Source organism: Ailuropoda melanoleuca, chromosome 18 (genome assembly GCF_002007445.2).
Source record: "Ailuropoda melanoleuca isolate Jingjing chromosome 18, ASM200744v2, whole genome shotgun sequence".
Classification (NCBI taxonomy): Eukaryota; Metazoa; Chordata; class Mammalia; order Carnivora; family Ursidae; genus Ailuropoda; species Ailuropoda melanoleuca.
Genome location: NC_048235.1, coordinates 4121900 through 4144997, shown reverse-complemented (window position 1 = coordinate 4144997; position 23098 = coordinate 4121900). Strand labels below are relative to the sequence as shown.

The 23098-nt window shown below is 42.5% G+C and overlaps 2 protein-coding genes across 6 annotated transcripts in view; one reads left to right on the top strand and one right to left on the bottom strand.

The window, feature by feature from the left end:
* Positions 1-23098, bottom strand: part of MCPH1 (microcephalin 1) — a 242530-nt gene that overhangs the window by 72591 nt on the left and 146841 nt on the right. The gene's annotated exons all lie outside the window — the stretch shown is intronic.
* The window catches only part of ANGPT2 (angiopoietin 2), a 55395-nt gene that overhangs the window by 1214 nt on the left and 31083 nt on the right, over positions 1-23098 (top strand). The gene's annotated exons all lie outside the window — the stretch shown is intronic.

The window sequence follows — 23098 nt, the reverse complement described above, 5'->3', positions numbered from 1 at the left end:
TGGGGGGGGGCGGGGGCAGGGGGGAGCTGTAAGCAACTGTGGTGCCGGAGCCAGGAGCCAGGAAAAACATGACAATCATGCTAATTACTGAGACATAACGGATGGAGTAAAGTGCTTTACCAATTTCCTGAATTTATTTACTAAAATAGACTGCGACTCTTGGTAAATGAAAGGAAATTTAATAAAGCAGACTTTATGCTTCTCAGAACCTGAGGGCTTTACCCTGAAGGGTTTGTCGTTTTGTAAATGGGGTGAGTTTCGCAAGCGTCCAAGGGCATGTCCGGCACCCAGCCCCTCAGCTGGAGCCTCGGGCTGTGAAGGTCACCCCACGTGGGATGGGTGCGCAGGGCATTTCACCGCAGCTCTGCCGTGACAAGATGGTCATGTTCTCAGGGCTACAGTGATACAGTTTCACGGACGTTTCATAGAGACATCAACCCAAACAGGATATTGAAAGCTCGGTTTTTCTTTCACGAGTAACCATTTTCCTCATGTACGTGTGGGGGCTATTTCTACAAAACCCAAAGTCACCCTGAAATTTTTCTTGATATGGACTATATATGTATTTAAAGGGAGCTTAAACAAATTATGTCAATAGATTAATCATTAAATATTATAATGACAGTACATCACGGTGCTTACACAGTAGAGACGGTACTATTTACCAAGCTAATTCACTTCATTCAAGACCTTGCCCCTTAAGAATTCTCAGCCTTTCATTTCCCCATAAACTTTCTGTTAGGATACTTTATCTTAATCTTAGAATAGATCTTGGCTCCGAATCTGTGTTTCTCATTAGCTGTCCTACCTTCAGAGAGGAAACGAGCAAGTTACTATTACTTGAGTCTAAGCCGGAATGAATGAGTGCCCTCAGCACTGCGTCCACAACAAGCAGAGCGGTCACTTCAATGCAGACACAGAAAACAACACACACTTATCAGAAAAGCCTGCTGTCTAATACACAACTCATTACTCATTATCTTTGAAGGCACTGGCCCTTCTGGGCAAATTCTCTCCCAGGTTTTCCTCTTTTCCTAAGAAGGTCCCTATGGTGCGCGCTTTTAAAATCTTCAATAATTCATAGATGTGCATAAAAAGAAGCTGTTCGTTCACAGATGTACTTTAAAAACAGACAGCAACACAGGTTCAAATACTTGGAAGACAGACTGCATGCTAAACGCCCGCTCACTCAGACGTCCCATTTCTTTCTAAATTGTCCTGCTCTCGCTGAACCGCCCCTGCCCCGCTATGCACTGTGGCCACGCCAGGCTAATAGCCACGGCGAGAGACGGAACATACATCATACGTAGTAAACACCCTCCTCTGCCCGACTGGTAAATCCTCTCTCAAAATAAACAGTCAAGAAACCCGAAAGAGTGTTCTGCCAAATGCAAGGTTGCTGAATTGCATTTGCTCAATGACGCTCACAGTAAGTATACCTGAAAAAATCCATAGTCAAGGCTCATACTTCTTTCTTAGATAAACAACCCCCTTCTCTTGGAGCTTTGAGACACTGTTTAAAGAAGGAAAGGGACAAGAAATTCTACGTGAAGAGACCAACATTTTTTCCTTTCCTGGTTCAATTAGTAAATATTTGAAAAGGGGCACAATGGCATTTCTAGATTCTTTAGCTATCTCACTAAATGATCACCAACAGTGACATCATGTTTATCTGTTCATCGGCTCAGCAGCACCTGTCCACCTGGCCTATCTGGGTGATGTGCACCTGAGAAAGTCTGTGTTCGTCCACTGTTCACAGGCTCCTCGTTTGGGAATGAAAGCCAAAAAAGCAAATATGAAACCTGTTTAAAGTGGTTAAATGTAACCTCTCTGCTTGTTTTTCATTGCTGTGTTTTGTCACCTGTGATAATAAACACTGTGTTTCTCATAAGGGAGAAAATAATATATAAATGGAATGATAGATAAGCCACAGGATTAAAGGTTCAACATCACAATCTAACACGTATTCCTAGACTAGCCCAGAGAGAAAAAGTGCAATTCTGTGTTTTTCGTTGTTTCTTATATTTCCCTTTCTTTAGGACTGTTTTGTTTTGTTTTTGTAATGTTTCATATTTCCTCTCTCTCTCTGATCAACACTAAAAATTAGAGGGGTCTCTGGGGGGTGGCAGGGTGAGAAACCTAAGATTTTAAGAAAACTTGTTAAGAAGGAAAATAAGACCACATTCTGGTGAATTTCAGGGCAGATGACTAGTAGGTCATCTCCTGAGTGGCTAGCACTGCCTACGGAACGTGGACTAAGAAAGCTGTTTAGTACACATCAAGAGATACCACATTGCCCCTTTAATCTGCCGGGCAAAGGAGGTGTCAGACTTCTGAATGAGTGCAGAGGAATATGAATGGAGCCATGCAGGGAGGGCTCACTCTCTGCTCAGTGGTTAAACAAGGAAAAGACAAATGCATGACAGTTTACCAAATACACCATGATGACCTAAAAAAAACATTATATGTCACATTCCCTGGCTAATCCTGCAACTATTCTAAACCTCTGCCCCAGTGATACTAAACTCACTATAAAAACTGACAAATAACTTAGCAAAGTGGATTTTATCTTGCCTGGAGACCAAATGTATTTTTTTTTCCGATAAGAGGAAATAGGGAAAGGAAATAAACAATTATTTCACACTGATGAATACCTCAAATTTATAAACAACTGCAAAGCCTATTGTGCTTTAAAACAGAATGTTTTGAAAAATAAAGCTAATGCCTATTAAATTGATGTAAACATTTCCTTTTTTTTTTTTAATGAAAGAAGTACAGGGTAGGCACTATAAACCTGAATCTAGATTCTTTTCTTTCTCTAAAACTAATAATAGGGGCGCCTGGGTGGCACAGCGATTGGGCGTCTGCCTTCGGCTCAGGGCGTGATCCCGGCGTTACGGGATCGAGCCCCACATCAGGCTCCTCTGCTATGAGCCTGCTTCTTCCTCTCCCACTCCCCCTGCTTGTGTTCCCTCTCTCGCTGGCTGTCTCTATCTCTGTCAAATAAATAAATAAAATCTTTAAAAAAAATAAAATAAAACTAATAATAATATATGCTTTTAATAAGGTAGGAGGTACTACTATTCTTCAGTGGATGCATAGCGGACAATGCACTTTTGCTGCTAAAAACAAAATTGCTGTCAATGGGAAAAACTGATGGTGAGAGGCTCAGGTGCATTCAGACCACCAGCACCTCCCCCATCCTGGCGGCAGTGGAGGAAGGTGGAGAGGGAGCTTGTGTATTTTATCATGTGTGGTTGCAAAACACTCCTTGGCTGTATATTCAAACAAATAAACTAGAGCTTGGTTCCCTAAAGGAAAGAAAAAAAAAAAAATCCCACCATATCCATAGCCAGTGGTCTACAGCAGGACTGTAGCAGAGCTGCCACTCCTATACTCTGTTGTATCTTGAATCATGAAATATGACTGTGTTCAGTATTAGCAAATTCTGTGCATTCAAGCTGCAGAAAGCCTCTATTTCTGATGGCAGGGAAATGATTACTATTGTTATTTAATTATATATTAACATCACATATAGTAAGGAATAAAGAGATGACTGAAGTTTCACAATGGGAGAGGAAGTACAACATTTTTAAGTTTGGAAAATACAGGTATAATATAATGTTTACTCTGTATCATGTAAGATATATATAGTACAATGTGTGCTTACTATGTACATTATATAAAACACACTAAATATTTAGTATACACAGTATATGTTGTTTATATAATATTTGCTTTCCATGGTCAAGTAGCCTCTGCTCATTAAATGGTACCACACGGTGGGGAGATGATTACTTGCCTGCAGAGTCTAGAACTAGGAAGTGGAGCTATATATAACTTCCATAATATCTTACTTCCTGTTTAGACACTGGGTAATCCATAAAGTCTCCATACTAAAATTTGAACATTGATTTACTTTCATCGATGTAGTTTTTTACAGTTTACAAACAGGTTGTGATCTAAAAGTTTATCTGTAAGTCAGTGACTGCACAGGAACATGAAAGGGAATGAATGACCTTATAAATGGTGATCCTATGCTCAGGCTGGCCCAGAGTCCTGATTTTAATCTATAACTGAAATCCCGTGTATTTGTAATTGAAAAACAACAGTTTCAATCAACCCTACCACCATATGGATAACTTAAAAAAAAAAGCAAAAATGTTATGAAAGTAATATATGGGCAATGTAAAATAAACAAGTCAAACCGTTCCCTAGTTCTCCGTCTCCCTAATCTTCAGCCCCCTTTTTCTAGATGAGCACATTTACACTAGCCCTTTACTGTAACAGATTTAACATGAAAACGCATGAATTTCCTTCTTCTTAAAATATGTGTGATGTCATTATACCACTGTGACATGATACCTTGTTTGGATCACAAACGATGTGGAAAGAGGTTGAAAGAAAGAGATTTTATTTAGGGAAAAAGCAAAATTCGGAAGACTGAGGTAAAGAAGATGAAGTAAAGGGGTGTGTGTGTATGTGTGTGCACGTGTGCACACAAAAGAGACACAGAGATAGAGTTAGAGAGAGACAGAGATACAGAGAGATAGGGAGAGAGACAGAGGGAAAGACAGAGGCGAGGGAGAGAGACACTACCCACAAGTGCTCAGTCAAGATATGGAAAAGGGGCGGTATTATTGCATGACTGTTTTGACAGAAGAAAGGTAGCTAATATTGTCCTGTAATCTGGCCACCAAATGACACCACAGCCTGCACAGCTCTGGGATTTCCTGAATTGAGACCTAGAGGGTATATGCAATGAATCATGGACATGTACAGATTTTCCAAATCAGGTGCTCATAATTGCAGAATATCTGTGTTACTTAATGATGACAACTCTGCAAACTATTATCTCTCTTATATGTACATATATGCTTATTACATGCATCTACACCTACAAAATATAATTTGTTTTTTACTAAACATAAGAAGTTATATATATATGTGTGTGTGTATACACATATATATATATTCTTTTCACTACATCCTTCTTTGACTTGAACGAACCTGACAATAAGATTTTTCTCCTAAATTATTCTAGAATTCTTCTGATAAAAAGAGAGCTACTCAGCTTCCCAATCACACTTTTCTCACGAAAGTAGCATTAGTAATAGAGTTATTGGGGGCTGCTACCAGGTAGTGCTGAACCACGTTAAAGGACTTTCCACACCTTAGCCCATTTTGTCCCAAGACTATCCCTAGAACACAGGCATGATAGATACAATCCTATTTATTTTTAATCACTCATAAACATGGGTCAAGATAATATCGATGTGCTTTGCAGTTTGGAAGTCTTGTATGGATTACCTAGAGAGAGGAAAACAAACAGGGAAAGGCACGTACATTCCCCCTTTTGACAAAAAACAGAATTTTCCATGGGGCTGGAAAAAACTACAGCAAACTGTTGGGAGATGTGTGAATGAATATGAATATAGCGTTACTTCTTAGTCCACTAACGTAAATGAATGAATTCCACTCTACCCCCTCCCACTCCTTTTGGGCAGGAGCCATTAAAGTTCATTTATTTGTTCAACAAATATTTATTGAAAGTCTCCATGTGTCTTAGAGGCATTCTAGCACTCAGAATAAATCAGTGAGGCGAGGTCAACGACCAAGGGTCTGGCCCTGGTGGGGACTTGCTATGTTATAGCATGGCGTTCCTGGCAGGACGTGTGTCCAAAGGTAGGAAGCACTACACAAAATAAATGAGCGACAAGGGAAAGACCTGGTAAAGGAGAACAGGAGTGTTGGAGAGCAGGGGTGGAGAAGGGTGATGTTACCAGTTTGGTCACTTCACTGAAACCTCTTTCATAAAAGAAAATCAATTCAAACTCCTTCTGAAAGGTCATTTTTCCTTGTCACCAAAGGGATACATGGTTATTACAGAAAACAGAGCATACAAATGGTGAACAGAAGATACATGCTATGTATAATTCCATCATTCTGGAATGACTGTCCTTAATATTTAGTGCCTATAGATGCCTATGAATGTACAATTATTTTCTCCACCACCTAACTCTGACTCAGGTATGCTAGCTGTCTGCAAATTAGTATTTTAATTAGATATTTCCCCATGAAATCACCTTTCTTTCTTATCCTAATCTTGGCACACACCAGCTAATGAAAGATGTGAAATCTATTAAAGTCCCCTGAGGAGTGGGCCTAATCCTTTTACCATCATGCTGTTTCAACCAGCTACAACCATTATCTTTGCCATTCAACTAGAACCTAATTAAAACCTCCATGGGACCAGCCCCGGGGGGGGGGCTCCTGGGATGGTAATTACTTTGCTCCAAAATCAGCCTCAGTCCTCCCTTTGAACAAACTTTTCAGAGCCTATGAATTGCTTTTGAAATCTTGACATTAACCTGACAACTTAACACTACAAAGTAGTCACAGCCAATATTTAATATTTAAAAAACCAACACTCGAACCAACTAAGTATATACGTTAAGAATATAACCTGATATTTATTATGACGTCATGTTACATTTTTTCATGGACAATGGTGATTTTTAAGGGAAGAGATATCAAGATATATAGGTCTTAGAAAATACATTATTTTATCATGTTGACACAGTTTCTTTGAGAATGCATCATTTTATATGAGAATATTCATAAGTTATATTTTTTAGGTAGAGAATATCGATAAAGTCTAAAAAGGAGACAAGCATTCAGCCTCTCCATTTCTCAATTTTGTTACATTCCATCTAGACCATATTCATACCTGTTCACATATTAGCCGTCTTCTCGATGTGAGGGTGACTTACTGTGGTGATTGGCCTGGTGACAGAACCTACCATCCCCATCACCCTGTCTTAAGTACTCAGTATTCCAGGGTGGACACTGGCATCCCCATTACTATTGTTCCAGCAAATGCCAGGAATGAAGGGGAAACCTGAACTGTGCATTGGCTTCTGGAAGCCACTAACTAACACTTGGTACTGGGCCCAAGATGTTCCACTCTAGAAGTTTCTACTTTGGCAGCTGAAAGTACATATTGGTAATTAGGTTCAAAGCAAAAAGGAAAAGAAAAATGTGTAGTGAAGTTGTCCCATTTCACGAACGCACAACAAGGAGGCCATACTCTTCAGTACAACCTGCTGAATTGTGCGGGACTCTGTGAAGGACAGTGAGTCTGATGGTCTTTCTGTTCCAAGACATGGAAGAGGGGTTTGGGAGCCTCTGAAGAACAAGAAAGAGATGAAAAAAATGGAGCTCACTTTAGGGGTTTCATTTTAGCCCAAGCCAGCCCCAGAAATTCAGCCAGACCAGAACAAAGGGAATGACATGCTCATGTTCTCCTGAATTTGGAATAAAGACATTTTATATGGGGGCGCCTGGGTGGCTCAGTTGGTTAAGCCTCTGCCTTGGGCTCCGGTCATGATCCCAGTCCCGCATTGGGCTCCCTGCTCAGTGGGGAGCCTGCTTCTCCCTCTGGCCTCCCTCTCCCCACTCCTCGCCCCCCTGGCTCCTGCTCTCTTTCTCACAAAAATAAATAAAATCTTTAAAAAAAAAAAAGGCATTTTACACCAAAAGAAGACATATCTTGGATACAACTATTCAGATTCAAACAAATCCAAATATAAATCATGTTTACATGTGAAGTCAATACTATTATTGATGGACAAGCATGCCTTTGAAGTTACTTTCTCGGGCTTTGTGTCTGCATGTTTATTTATTTTTTTTAAAAGATTTTATTTATTTGAGAGAAAGAGAATAGGAGCAGGGGGAGGGGCGGAGGGAGAAGCAGGCTCCCCGCTAATCCGGGAGCCCGATGCTGGACTTGATCCTGGGACGCTGAGATCATGACCTGAGCTGAAGGCAGACGCCCAACGGAATGAGCCACCTGGACGCCCTGGTGTCTGCATGTTTAATTAACTATATAACCCATGCAATGTGAGGCTAGAGAATACCAGTTTTTTGTTGTTATTTCATTTGTTCCTCTTTATATGTAGTAAATGACTTTAAAGACTTATTTTCTTATAGCAGTTTTAGGTTCGCAGCAAAATTAAGCAGAAGGTCCAGAGATTTCCTGTATACCCCCTGCCCCCACATACATGCATAGCTCCCCCTGTTCTCAGTGACCCCCACCGAGTGGTCCTTTCATTGCAACTGATGGACTTCCATTAACACACCTTTATCACCCAGAGTCCACAGTTTATGTCAAAGTTACTCTTGGTGTCGTGCACCCACAGGTCTGGACAAATGTATCCACCGTTACAGTGCCATGCGGAGTAGTTTCACTGCCCTGAAAACCCTCTGTGCTCCACCTACTCCTCCCTCCCTTCCTCCAAACCTCTGCCAACCACTGATCTGTTCACCGTGTCCAGAGTTTTGTCTTTTCCAGAATGCATACAGTTGGAATCATGCAGTACGTAGCCTTTTCACTTAGGAAGTGCCTTTTTTTTTTTTTAACATGATTAACTACATTTGTTTAGTAACCCCTTGCCTTATTCAACTAAGTTAACCGGCTAAAAGCCCCACTGTGCACCTTCAGAAACATAAGGCAGCAGCAGGACTCTAAGGGATTATGTGTTTCAAATAAGGTGATGAGTGCAAAAGCAAGGTGGAAACTGTATGGTGCTGCACTATTTCAGGGACTGTAATTATAATTTACTTTAATAACAACACCAGAAACACAGTTACCAAGATCTGTACTGTCTCTCATATTCAAGATTACAATTCCACTCACTCTTATCAGGCTGAATGAGCAGACCTCACACCTTTGAGTTGTACCCCTCAAAGCACATCTTCCCCTGTAAGATAATGAACTTCCTTTCAACATGGAAAAGGCCCATTGCAAGTGCATACAGAAAGTGTCTATACCACGCGGCTGGGTGCCTCTCTAGAAACACCCTGCTCTGAGACTCTCCACGACCTCTTCTGTACTACCTGCCTATGGCGCTCCACCACGCTCACGGATAGAGCTACGGATCCCATTAAAACAGCCAAACTTTATTGTTAAGTGTATTTTTTATCACTTCAGCTTCCAATAAGTCATAAGCAATGCTGCCCTTCTGTCGATTCTGTTTTTATGGAAGGGCGGTCCTCAAACTGCCTTCTGAGTGGGCATTCTGGAGTTAACTAGTCAAGCCACATGTCTGGGTAAAAAAGATTCAAAATTCCTAAGAGGTATCATTTCCTCTGGGCTCCTGTAAGTATTTTCTCTGCCATTAGATTTGTGGAATCAACAGATACTATCAATTCTTGGTTGTCTGCTGGATAATTATAAACATTAGTCTGAAGATAATCGGAATATTCCTTTGAGTTTTATTAACTACTATCTAGTCTTCGGAATCTTGGAAAATGATTATATACAGATGTAGCTTAAAACTTCCCTATGCAAACTGGTCTTCTTAATGAGAAATTCTAGTGCAAAAAATGCTGCTGGAGAGAAGATACTTTGCTGAATTAACATAATCAAATTCTGACCACAAGCTAATTATCTATGCTTAACCTTTGGTGCATGTATATGAAATTCCTTTTTATTTTTAGTTACTAAGAAAGAGATTGTTAAATTCACTAAAACATTTTTAAAGCTTATCCAGATTTAAACTTACTAAAGTGTTACTAACAGGAATTCCCAAACAGAATTGGTTTTAACCTAACTTATATAAGAATAAAATGCTCTTAAAAGCATTGATGGCTGAGATAATTAGGTTATAAGTTAAAGAACCAGGATTAATCAGAACACCATTCCCTCAAATAACCACTGGTCATTTTGCAATGTGTGATTGTCCATACTTTCAAATATGGTCCCCTTCTGGGTTATAACACAGTAAATCCATATGCGCTTTTTCCTCTAATTGGGCAATGTTTAATACATAGAACCTATTTATTACTGCATGACTAGCCTGCCCCAGGCCACGGAGGTTTTACGTCTGCAACACAGAGTTAAAGTACAGAATGCTACTTTCCTTTACCCTTCCTCACCCTGAAATGCATTACCATTCAAGTCAGTGGTCCTGAATGAGAAAGAAGAAATAGTGAAAATACTTGTTGAATAAACAAGTCTTAGAGCTGGAATCCTTTCTCTATCCATGTCAGTTTTAGGGGATTCAAAATCCTAAGTTGGCCACACAGGTCAGCCACAACAGCCACGGAGATAAGCTAGCACCACTTACCTCTTCAAAAACAAGGGGGCTGTTGGCTCATTACTGTGATGCCAGCATCTTTCACTTGTTTGTTTAAAAAGTCTACAGAGTTCTTGCAAAAAGGATACCATTCATGTGACAGCAGTCAGTACAGGTCAAACCAGAGAAAGGCACTTCCCTCTTTGGCGGCGCTATGACCTTGTTGCTGTACCACGAGAGAGCGGGCAGCGATCAGCATCATGATGGCAGCTGGCACACGTCACCTTTACGACGGAGTGACAGCCCATTGATACTCTCTTCCTCCTTTACAGAGAAAACTCAAGCTCAGAGTGCTGTCAGATGGTACACAGCTGCCCAAACCACAGTCAAGTTGCTTTATTTTGGAGCTTCTTATAATAACACACATTGTCAAAAGATTTAAATGGAAGTCCACGTATCTCCTTGCATGGATTGGGAGAGCTGATAGGCTTTGCAGTGTTCCCCTGACACCTGCTGCTCTGACACCACACAGGATGGTCACACCCAAAGAATGACCACGCCACAAGGAAGAGCAAATATGGCGAGACCAATCTGGGTGGATATTCTTACTTCCATCTTAGCCCTGGAGGCGTGCTGAGGTGTGAAGTGACTTGCTAGGGTCCAAAGATACCAGGCTGCCAGCAGACCCAGTGTGTCTTCTTTCAAAGCCCTTCGATCAATGGCAGTGTTCCACCCCCACCCCTCCCAAGCTTTGCTTTTTCACTCTCAAGACTGGAACCTACACTCCTACAAATGGTAAAACCCACATGATTTAAACGTCAATATGACATTGTGTAAGCACACATGGTAGCTGCCACCCTTTGGCATCACCAGACACACAAGCATCGTAACAGCAAGATGGCAGCCAGCGAAGTTTGGAGACAATGGCACATACCTGGCTATGTTTTCAGACATAGGAAGGGATTTGTTAATAAGCAAGGGCAGGTGCTAAAATCAAAAGGTAACTCTTTCACAGGCAGCCCTGCGGGAATAGGGATGGGCAAAACGAGGCTTAAAGAGCAGGAACTTATTCCTGTATGCACACATACACAATGCTCTCCAACACGCGGATGGACAAGGTCAGCCCTTGCCTTCACATTTATTCATTTATACCGCTGCATGAGGCATGCCTCAGACTGCACTGAGCCACAGTCGGGAAGCAGATGTTCCTCCTATCTACCTGTCCTCAGAAGGTCAGTATTAGCCTAACACTCAGTCGAAAGGCCTATGCTATTCACCTCACTTCATCTCATCACGGAGGCTTTGTACCACCTCACATCGGCACAAGTAGGGTGAGTCCAGACAAAACATATGAGACCACATTCACATAACTTCCTGTACAGCATATTCTTATAACTGCTCTATTTCATTATCGGTTGTTAATATCTTACTCTACCTAATTTAGAAGTTAACTTTATCATAAGATGTGTGTACAGGACAAAACACAGAATATATAGCGTTTGGTACTATCTGTGGCTTCAAGCTTCCACTGGGTGTCTGGGAATGTGCCCCCCCCCCCGCCACAGAGAAGGGGTACTACTATATCTCTTCCTCCCAAGGCTATTCACCATCTGTCCTCCGTCACTAAAGGTTAATTCTGCTAAGTTTTAGGTTTCGTATTCTTATTTGGTCCATTCTATTACTCCTCTGATTCATCCATGTTCTTGTAAAATTTGCCCTTTTCCATTACTGTGTAGCATTTCGTTGTACGACACAGTTCATGTACCCGTGGTACCGCTGTTGACGGACAGTGTTTCGTTGTATGACACAGTTCATGTACCCGTGGTACCGCTGTTGACGGACAGTGTTTCGTTGTATGACACAGTTCATGTACCCGTGGTACTGCTGTCGATGGACAGTGTTTCATTGTACAACACAGTTCATGTACTGCCAGTACTGCTGTCGATGGACAGTGTTTCATTGTACGACACAGTTCATGTACTGCAGTACTGCTGTCGATGGACAGTGTTTCGTTGTATGACACAGTTCATGTACTGCAGTACTGCTGTCGATGGACAGTGTTTCATTGTACAACACAGTTCATGTACTGCAGTACTGCTGTCGATGGACAGTGTTTCATTGTACGACACAGTTCATGTACTGCAGTACTGCTGTCGATGGACAGTGTTTCGTTGTATGACACAGTTCATGTACTGCAGTACTGCTGTCGATGGACAGTGTTTCGTTGTATGACACAGTTCATGTACTGCAGTACTGCTGTCGATGGACAGTGTTTCGTTGTATGACACAGTTCATGTACTGCAGTACTGCTGTCGATGGACAGTGTTTCGTTGTATGACACAGTTCATGTACTGCAGTACTGCTGTCGATGGACAGTGTTTCGTTGTATGACACAGTTCATGTACTGCAGTACTGCTGTCGATGGACAGTGTTTCGTTGTATGACACAGTTCATGTACTGCAGTACTGCTGTCGATGGACAGTGTTTCGTTGTATGACACAGTTCATGTACTGCAGTACTGCTGTCGATGGACAGTGTTTCGTTGTATGACACAGTTCATGTACTGCAGTACTGCTGTCGATGGACAGTGTTTCGTTGTATGACACAGTTCATGTACTGCAGTACTGCTGTCGATGGACAGTGTTTCGTTGTATGACACAGTTCATGTACTGCAGTACTGCTGTCGATGGACAGTGTTTCGTTGTATGACACAGTTCATGTACTGCAGTACTGCTGTCGATGGACAGTGTTTCATTGTACGACACAGTTCATGTACTGCAGTACTGCTGTCGATGGATAGTGTCTTGTTGTACGACACAGTTCATGTACTGCAGTATTGCTGTCGACGGATAGCGTTTTGTCGTACGACACAGTTCACGTACCCGTGGTACTGCTGTTGACAGACAGTGTTTCGTTGTATGACATAGTTTATGTACCCATGGTACTGCTGTAGAGGGATATCTGGGTTCTTTCATGAAAGTCAACACTTCTTAACTGGACACACCCATGTACTGTTATCATTGGAATCTATACAGTTGGATGGACTTAATGCTGCCTTGAATGACTTCCAAGACTAATCTGCCCTCAAATGAAATCTACTCTGCCGAAAATACGTTGAGGAGTGGTCTCTTCCTCCACATGTAATTCCATAACCTCCAAAATCAGAGGTTAACAAGAAGATAGGGTGGGGATAAAACAAAGAGACTGTCAAGTACTCATCCATGACTTTCTCTGGCCTTTCCAATCTTCACCACTTCCCTGACAACACGTGAATTTTCCAGCCTCATCAGAAAGAGAGATGGTTCCACACTCGACAGTTTTCCAGATTACAGCTTGTGTCTGGGAGCACCATGGCTTTCCTTCTGTTTTCAAGTCTTTCTATAATAATATTATGCTTCAGTTTGTATGCTTTATGGTCATCCTTATGAAAACCTGTAAGGTGCACTTTCTGTGCCATAGCTCACCTCCTCTACCAGTGGGAGCTGGCCTGAGCTGGCTTCGTGAGCAGTTATGGGGCCATTGAGATGCACAGCACAAGGGCCACGGAAGACCAAGAGCTGCTTTTCTGACATGGGCCGGAGGAAAGTTCGTGGCCGCTGGGGGTAAAGTTTAAGATGAGGATGCACATCCCAGCTTTAAGTTCATCACTGGGATTTTCAGCAAATTTTCTAAGCTGGCATGAACTTTTCCCCCAAAGACATCCATGCTCCAGGGGACTAATGACACAAGGGTTGAGGAAGAGGTCTACACATACCCGGAAAATGCCAGGATGCAGGACAGACATTTTGAATGAGTCCTTTACTTAAGTTCTAACTTTGAACTCCTTAGGCCAAAGTACTCCTAAAGTCGCTCCAGAAGAGAGCCAAGATTCCACTGGAACCAACTGCTCATAATTTGAATCCCACAGAGCAGCCAAAACTCCAGTGTAGGTCCTTCTGCTGAGGGGATTCAACAAAGATGCTAAGCCACAAAGTTTAAGCTGGCATTTAGACCACTTTAATTTGAAACCAGATTTCTACAGCTGAGGGAAACTTTCAAGAATTCACTACCACTGATAAAATTAAACTGGCTTGTAGGAGTCAAGACCAAATCATAGCAGCAACCACAGTGATTTCTGGTTGAAAAATGAGGGTGAAATGACTCATACTCTGATTGAAACAAACAAACCCTAACAATAGGAAAACCTCTGCTACTGCTCCTTTCTTCCTGTGTGCCCCCCACCCTCATTCCCACTTCCGGTGTGCCCCTCACCCTCATTCCCACTTCCTGTGTGCCCCCCACCCTCATTCCCACTTCCTGTGTGCCCCTCACCCTCATTCCCACTTCCTGTGTGCCCCTCACTCCATTCCCACTTCCTGTGTGTCCCCTCACCCCTCATTCCCACTTCCTGTGTGCCCCCCACCCTCATTCTCACTTCCCGTGTGTCCTTTACCCCTCATTCCCACTTCCTTTGTGTCCCCTCATGCTTCATTCCCACTTCCTGTGTGTCCCCTCACCCCTCATTCCCACTTCCCATGTGCCCTCACCCCTCATTCCCACTTCCTGTGTGTCCCCTCACCCCTTTCCCACTTCCGATGTGCCCTCATCCCTTATTCCCACTTCCTGTGTGTCCCCTTACTCCTCATTCTCACTTCCTGCCTGCCCCCCATCCCTCATTCTCACTTCCTGCTTGTCCCCTCACCCTTCAGTCCCACTTCCCCTGTGTTCTCACCCCTCATTCCCACTTCCTGCTTGTCCCTCTCTCCTCATTCCCACTTCCTGCTTGTCCCTCTCTCCTCATTCCCACTTTCTGCTTGTCCCTCTCTCCTCATTCCCACTTCCTGCTTGTCCCTCTCTCCTCATTCCCACTTCCTGCTTGTCCCCCTCTCCTCATTCCCACTTCCTGCTTGTCCCCTCACCCCTCATTCCCACTTCCTGCTTGTCCCCTCACCCCTCATTCCCATCGGTTCCTTTGCATGGCCTTACCCCTCAACCTCACTTGCAGTGAGCTGCTTGCTCCCACTGAATTAGTCCACGAAGATGTCCATCTTAAGTGCCTTGTGTGAATGAGAACCCGGCAGCTCTGAAAAGGGGGTGGTGGTGTACTACACCAGCATATACTATCCCTCAAAAAGCACTCCTTGATGTAAACATCTGAATCCTAAAGATGAGGCAAAGTGAGTCAGCCATTTCATGGTGACTCAAAGTGATACTGGGACCCTCACCCCATTGAAAGAGAAATATCTCCTGAAAGGATTTTTTTTTCCCCTTTAAGTTGTGAGTAAAAATTCAAGCATGCAGAAGAAAAAGTCAATTCTGAATGACATGCTTTTTATAACTCATGACAGTGGAGTGAAAGGGGATAGGAATTTTCCACTAGCTTCCATTGGAATAGACATGCATGCAAGTCAGTAGGGTTAGGGAGAAGGGGCAGACCTCCAGAACTGAAACTAATTATGGGAAAATGATTCAAGTCCCTTGTACTCTTACCGCAAGCATTTGGAGAATCAGAAAAGTTACTTTCCAAATTGCTTTGGTGTTCTGGAAAATTTGGCTCTTCTATATGTTATAAAACTAGTTTGACTTTGAACAAGTGAGGATGGCAGGCATGCGAACTATCAGTTACATGCAGAAGTGGACCACCTGACTTTTGTGAAACTGGTACACACTCTGTCCTTCCGCTACCCAACCAAACTCACCTCAGCCTGAGGCAACCGTGCTACCCCTGGAACACATGTCTGCTGCGCTGAGAGTGTTCCTCTATAGCACACTATGCTTGTAAAAGTTGTCAGCCTGAAAGGAGACATGGTGCCAAACAACCAGCTTGCAAGAAACGGGTGGTTCTTCTTAATGGTTTCGGAAGTTAGGCATATTCAAGTATAAGTCTTAAGGAAGCTCTTACATAATTACCAGTTCTTTTTGATTTACTGATTTTCCAATCAACACTTCAAATCATAGAGATCGCAATTAAAGACAATATATGGATTGAGGGAAGGGAGGAGAGGGGGTAGATTGAGTACATATCCTACTAAATGCAGGAGTCTATAAAGATGTTTCAAGACTTAAGTAATACCAAGGATTTGCCAGTGGGATATATGTGCCAGCTAGGCATCCCTCAGCTTCTCAAAGTTTGGAATCAAATTGGACACTGCCACCCTCATTTTGAGTCCCATGCCAATTGTCATGCAGGACTTGCCTCAGAGGCATATTCTAATAGCGCTGAAATTGTGAGCTACTTTTCTTCTGTGATACTAATTCTTCTAGTGGCTGGCAGGTGTTAAGTAGGGCGGGGTTTCCCTTGACCATTAACCTATCTCCCACGGCTCCTATGGCTTTGCTGCAGTGACCCAGGGTGCCCTGGCAAACTGTTTGAGAACAGTGCTAATTTCTTCCATTTAATTTTTATGCTAACATAGCTCCGTAGGCATTTATATGCCTATTTTACCAATGAGAAACCTGAGGTAAAAAAAGCTGACCAGGTAGCTATTACATAGTTGAGCTAGGATTCACACGCGGGGTGGCTGAGTCTTAGCATCTGTGCTGGAAGGACAACCCCATAATCACAATAGCTTCAAGAATCACAACCTCTTCCCCACCTTCACCCAACAAAAACAAAGGCACTTTATTCAGGTTTTTTTTTTTTAAATCAGGTTGCTTAAGCAAGAACTGCTTCAATTGGAACAACTCAAATAAGATCAAATTCAATGGACTAATTCATGGATTTCACTTTTCTCAGAGTAATTTTGTTTTCATTCCAATGGGCAATGGGTAGCACAGTTATTCAGAGAATAAATCATTTTCTTCCTACACTTGAAGCCACTGAACTCCAACAAAATGCAACCCATGACTCAGGCATTTATTTATTTATTATTTATTTTTAGACTAATGGGAACTGCATGAATTCTTTCTTGGTCTTCCAAGAGCGAATGCCTTTTATGCTTGATCCGGAAAGAACTGAGTTTCGGAATGTGAAATCACTAATTTACCTAACTGAATACTTTTAACCCTCTTTGGGCAGCTGGAACAGTTTAATCTATAGCTCTCTGCAGTTGCTGTGAAATCACTTTTTCGAAGTTCATTTCTTTAGGCGGTACTTAGAACAACCAGATGAAAGCTGCAGACAGAGGTAAACGAAATCACTCAGAGGAACTAGGGTCATGGTGTCACAGCAAAATTTGTCAAACATTTCATTTTTAATATCCTTTCCTTAAAAAAAAAACTCTGCACTGAAGTCTAAAACACAGTATTAAGTATACAATTCCTAAATCAACAGCTTTGTGAACTTTTAAAATATGAATTTAGTCATGCAACCAGCTCTGAGGTTAAGATATAAAATACTTCCAGCACCCCAGAAGTTTCCCTCCTGCTCCTTCCCAGCTAATAACCTCCCTTGCACTACCATCAGCCCCACCCCCAATATCTCCCATTCAGCAATCATTATTCTTTTTTTTAAATGTCTTTTACTATATTATGTTAGTCACCATACAGTACATCCCTGGTTGTTGATGTAAAGTTCGATGATTCATTAGTTGCATATAACACCCAGTGCACCATGCAATACGTGCCCTCCTTACTACCCACCACCAGCCTATCCCATTCCCCCCCCTCTGAAGCCCTCAGTTTGTTTCTCAGAGTCCATAGTCTTTCATGCTTCATTCCCCCTTCTTTATCCCTTTCTTCCCCTACCAATCTTCCTAGTTCTTATGTTCCATAGATGAGAGAAATCATATGATAATTGTCTTTCTCTGCTCGACTTATTTCACTTAGCATTATCTCCTCCAGTGCCATCCATGTTGCAGCAAATGTTGAGAACTCGTTCTTTCTGATAGCTGAGTAATATTCCATTGTATATATGGACCACAACTTCTTAATCCAGTCATGTGTTGAAGGGCATCTCGGCTCCTTCCACGATTTAGCTATNAAATCCCCTTTCTCCACATCCTCTCCAGCAAGTGTTGTTTCTTGCCTTGTCAATTTTTGCCATTCTAACTGGCGTAANTTGCCATTCTAACTGGCGTAAGGTGGTATCTCAGTGTGGTTTTGATTTGAATTTCCCTGATGGCTAATGATTTTGAACATTTTTTCATGTGTCTGTTAGCCATTTGTATGTCTTCATTGGAAAAGTGTCTGTTCATATCTTCTGCCCATTTTATGATTTGTTTATTTGTTTCTCGTGTATTGAGTTTGAGAAGTTCTTTGTAGATCTTGGATACCAGTCCTTTATCTGTGGTGTCCTTTGCAAATATATTCTCCCATTCCGTGGGCTGTCTCTTAGTTTTTTTGACTGTTTCCTTGGCTGTGCAGAAGCTCTTTATCCTGATAAAGTCCCATAAGTTCATTTTATCTTTTATTTCTCTTGCCTTTGGAGATGTGTCGTGAAAAAGGTTGCTCTGGCCGATGTCATAGAAGTTGTTGCCTATGTTCTCCTCTAGAATTTTGATGGATTCCTGTCTCACATCGAGGTCTTTCATCCATTTGGTTTATCTTTGTGTATGGTGTGAGAGAGTGGTCAAGTTTCATTCTTTTGCATGTAGCTGTCCAATTTTCCCAGCAATCATTATTCTGACCTCTGTTACCATCAGTAAGTTTGGTCTGTTCTTGAATGTGATATAAATGGGATCATGTAGTGTATTCTTTGGTGTATGGCTTCTTTTGCTCCGTGATGCCTGTGACAGCATTTAATTTTAGCAGTAACCTATTATGTTATTTTTAAAAGTTAAACTGCAGTTCATTAGCACATCAAATCCGTCCCCAAGGAACAACATTAACAAATCAAAATAATCGTTCTATTGTGAGAAAGCAAGTAGTGGAAAGTGTTCATTAAACAATGTTCTTTAGCCCTTTCAAACTGGTGCCATATAATTGGCCACAAAACATAACTCAAGTCCTCCTGATTTGGACAGATCAACAGATTTTATATATAGAAAGTCAGTATGTAAGAAAGGTTATTTTACTGCAAAGTATCTGTGTCTTCATCTAAAGGATTCCGTCTTACACTGAAATTTTATGAAAAATTACTTTAGGGTAAGTTAGTAATCCTATAGAAACAGAATAGTGTGCATTTAATCTCCATAAGAAGCAGAAGGACCTTCATTTTATGGCCAATTTTGCATCTCTATTCCTCCTCAGCCACGGGAGAGGACGTGACTCCCCCAGTACATGAATGGCATGCCCCTGAAACAAAAGATTGAAATAAACTCCCTCAAAAAATGAATCAGAAACATCATCCTCAGAACTGGTATTTTGTAAAGAGAGGTTTGATACAACATATATTTTGTAGGAGGATACTCTCTTATTTCAGGTCAGGAGGCCTCGGAAGACATAATTAGAAGCTCACTGATTTGTCCCAAGTCATAATCACTATGTGCTGTTCCCAGCTGAGGCTCTGTTCTCGTGGAGTCAAGCTACAGCCGTCCCCAGAGCACTGTGTGTGTGTGGCTTTTGGAACAGTTTCCGTGGACTGTGAGCCATAGACAGAAGTGGAATGTGCTCAGAGCTCTTGTATGGCCTTCCAAAGTGAACAGCAGTCCCACTTGGCTGTCAGCATTTCAGAGGTGAACAATAAACACTTTGAAACATACTTAATATGCTTCTTATCAAATTCCAGATCAAGAAATGAAGATGAGTTAAAATTAGTTAAAAAAAAAAAAAGCCACACGATTCTTTTGCCGCATAATTTGGGCACTGAACATTGTTTTGCATTTGCTACACTGTTTCCGCTTAGAAAAAAATTCTACCGTTGATCAGGTTTTAAATAAATTGTTAACATGCTTAAAAATGCATTACAGCTTTAAAGATTAAAGAACGTACAGCTTTAAAAATTAACAGGGCCTAATTAAACAAATAATTTCTATTCTCTAATGTGAGTTAAAAAAAAAAAAGATTGACCACTTTATTCCTACAAAGCCCAGGTAAATACAATTTCTTAAAGTATGCACACAAAGGCCACTGAATTATGTGACTAAATAAGAAAATAGGAAAAAAAATGCACAGCTTTATTTTTTTTTAAGATTTTATTTATTTATTTGAAAGAGAGAGAGAGCAAGAGAGAGCACAAGCAGGGTGAAGGACAGAGGGAGATCCTGGGACACCAGGATCATGACCTGTGCGAAAGGCAGATATTTAACCAACGGAGACACCCAGGAACCCCAAAAAATGCATAGCTTTAAACACTTGTGGAAACGAAGACTGAACGAGAGGTCAAATTAGAGGCTATCTAATACTAGACTTGAGAAGAGGTACACTTTCCCTTCTAAATGGCTCAGAAAAGCATGAACTGTTATAAAATCATAAAATTAAAAAGCTGCAGCTACAGCTTTATGAAAGTGAGAAGAACACACTTGCCTAAACATTTCCCAGGACTATTACTGCAGCTACTGGCGTTTGTGGTTTGGGTGGCCTTGTTCGGCTTCAGCATGTGATGCTGAAGGAAGCTCACGCAGCTCCCTCCCACCGTATGCAGGGCACCCTCACACCATGCTCCCAGAAATGTCAGATCAGGGAAGAGTGGATACAAAAGTATACTGTATCCCTTTATCCTAGTCCACAGCAGAATGGATGGAACGATGTTCTGGGGAGAGAATATGAACAGATCAGAAGAGAGCTATCGGCCATACTGGGAAAATAATCACAGAAGTCCATTGTGCTGACAGTGGGTCAGTCGTACATCATATGCAGAAGGTGGGATACTTTATTGCTAAATGCTTCCTTTTTATTGTTTTTTTTTTAAGATTGTATTTATTTATTTGACAGAGATAGAGACAGCCAGCGAGAGAGGGAACACAAGCAGGGGCAGTGGGAGAGGAAGAAACAGGCTCACAGCAGAGGAGCCTGACGTGGGGCTCGATCCCATAACGCCGGGACCACACCCTGAGCCGAAGGCAGACGCTTAACTGCTGTGCCACCCAGGCGCCCCCCTTTTTATTGTTTTAATTCTTTTTTTTAGTATTCTTTTCAGTTAGCCACCATCTTCCAATGTTATGCCCCAAATTCTCTCCATCTTCGGGTTTGCTAACTATCGGAGGTAAAGCAGCAGAGCTTGGCTGGAGGTCTGCTCTGATGGGCAACGCTCAGCAGGGCGCTCAAAGCCCAGTCCTGAGCCTCCCAAGCATGCCCATCTGCATTCCCAAGCCCCCTCCCTCCCTTTCTGTGAAAGAAACAACACAGGCTTCCTGTCTTCCTCATAAAGAGCTAGCTTGCCTTGAAAGTATCTTCAAGGCAAAAATCATTTACATTCCTTTAGCCTTGTCCCTCCTCTCCGGGCCATCTAGTTTAGTAACTATGCCCGCGTACATTTATTTCATGTTAAAAAAAAAAGAAGGGGGGAAAAAAGGCTGCTCCAAAGACGCTCGCAATGTCTGGTCCCTAGAAATCTCCGCGGGATTTCAGCAAAGCCACAGGAATACAGAAAGAGACCGCAGAAAACGGGCAGATAAAAGGTGGAAACAAGCGCTGGGATCTGAACACTTCATCACAGAACTGAAAGAGTATCCCTGTGAAGAGCCGGGGCACATTCCTTTAGGTGAGCACAGGTCCACCATGCCGTGGTGAGTGCCACCAGGGTATTGCTCTTCCCTCGGCTGTGAGCTCGCGCTGGTGATCCAGGTCCTGGTACTTTCATTCAGAAAATGAGAGAGTTCAACAGTATCATTGATTTCTAACGCCTTTTTCCCCTCAGCTTTGGACGGTTTATCATGCCATAGAGGAATGAAAATGGATGGATATATCTATATCTATTAACATCTCCACACGAGGACATACGTGTGTTTACAAATATGCATAGGTCTATGAATATACATGTTTTCAAGGTACTATCTGCCATAGAAGGACACTGAAGTAATTTACTCATTTTATTTTTTCTCTCAGTGCACCTTCGTTCTAGAGAGGCAAAAACAGTGGTTTCATTAAAAAGAAATCTCATTATATTGTAGCCTAAATGCATCAGTCTAATTCCCAGAAGTGAATTTCAACTGCTCCCATTTGTAATAATTGATAATTCAGGTCATTTTATAAAGAAGAGAATAGTTTTCTATTCCCTTTCTATCTCTGTAGGAAGCATCGCTACCAACTCCTAAGCTGAGAACAAAATATCCCAAGAACTAGAGCAATGCAAAAGTCTGCAGAATGTCTAATGTGTAGACAGTATTTGTGAGGTTGAAAGTGAAGTTCTCCTCAGTCTCTCTAGCTGCTCCAACCTTGTCAGGCTCCTGGGTTCCACGGAGGGTGCTCTGCGCCTGGGTTTCTGGTCTCCAGCGCCAGAAAGTCAGTGTCAGAATGGCTGCCTTCCTGCCAGCTCTTCTCCGCAGCTCACCGTGAGCAGGTACCAGGTCCCCACTGCACCGAACTGCTGATGCCAGGGCTTTTGCCCAGGGAGCCCCTGCGACACGGGTTGGGTGCCACTCCATCCTAGCCTCCTCCTCTGTCACAGTGCACTCTGGCCCACGGCACTGTGGGTGGGAGGCACGTGAGTGCCCCGGACTCAGTTTTCTCCTCTGTAAACCAGGCCGGCAGCCCCAGTCTCAGCTGCTCCCAGGCCTCTCCGTGGCCAGCACCACACACTGGGTCTCCCTGACCCCCCCAGCTGGCTGAGGATGCCAGGCCAACCTCCCCAGAGCTCCTGCAAGCAGCCCTCAAGTGTGGGAGAGCTGATGCCCTCAAGGCTACCCTCACCCAGAGGGACAGGAGCCCTCCCTGCCTGGCCACAGGTGGAGGGTTCGGGGCTGAAACACATTTCCTGCAGCTCCTCAGAAGGTTTTGTGGGATTTTTCACTGGTTGCTCGCTGCCCCAGTGGTGGCCAACCAAGTCCACACGTTCGAACCAGCTCAGCCTCCCTGCTTCCCTGGCCTGTCTTCCAGGGCTGCTCCCTGGGACCACTTCCTAAATAAACTTCCTGCATGCACGCCTTTGTCTCCGGCTCTGGGTTAGGGGAAACCCAAGCTAAGGCAGTAGGAGAATCAAGTGAAATTACTCTATTAACTAATTAATAAACATATTTAATATATAAAGAAATATATACATAATATAGCATATAATATTTATG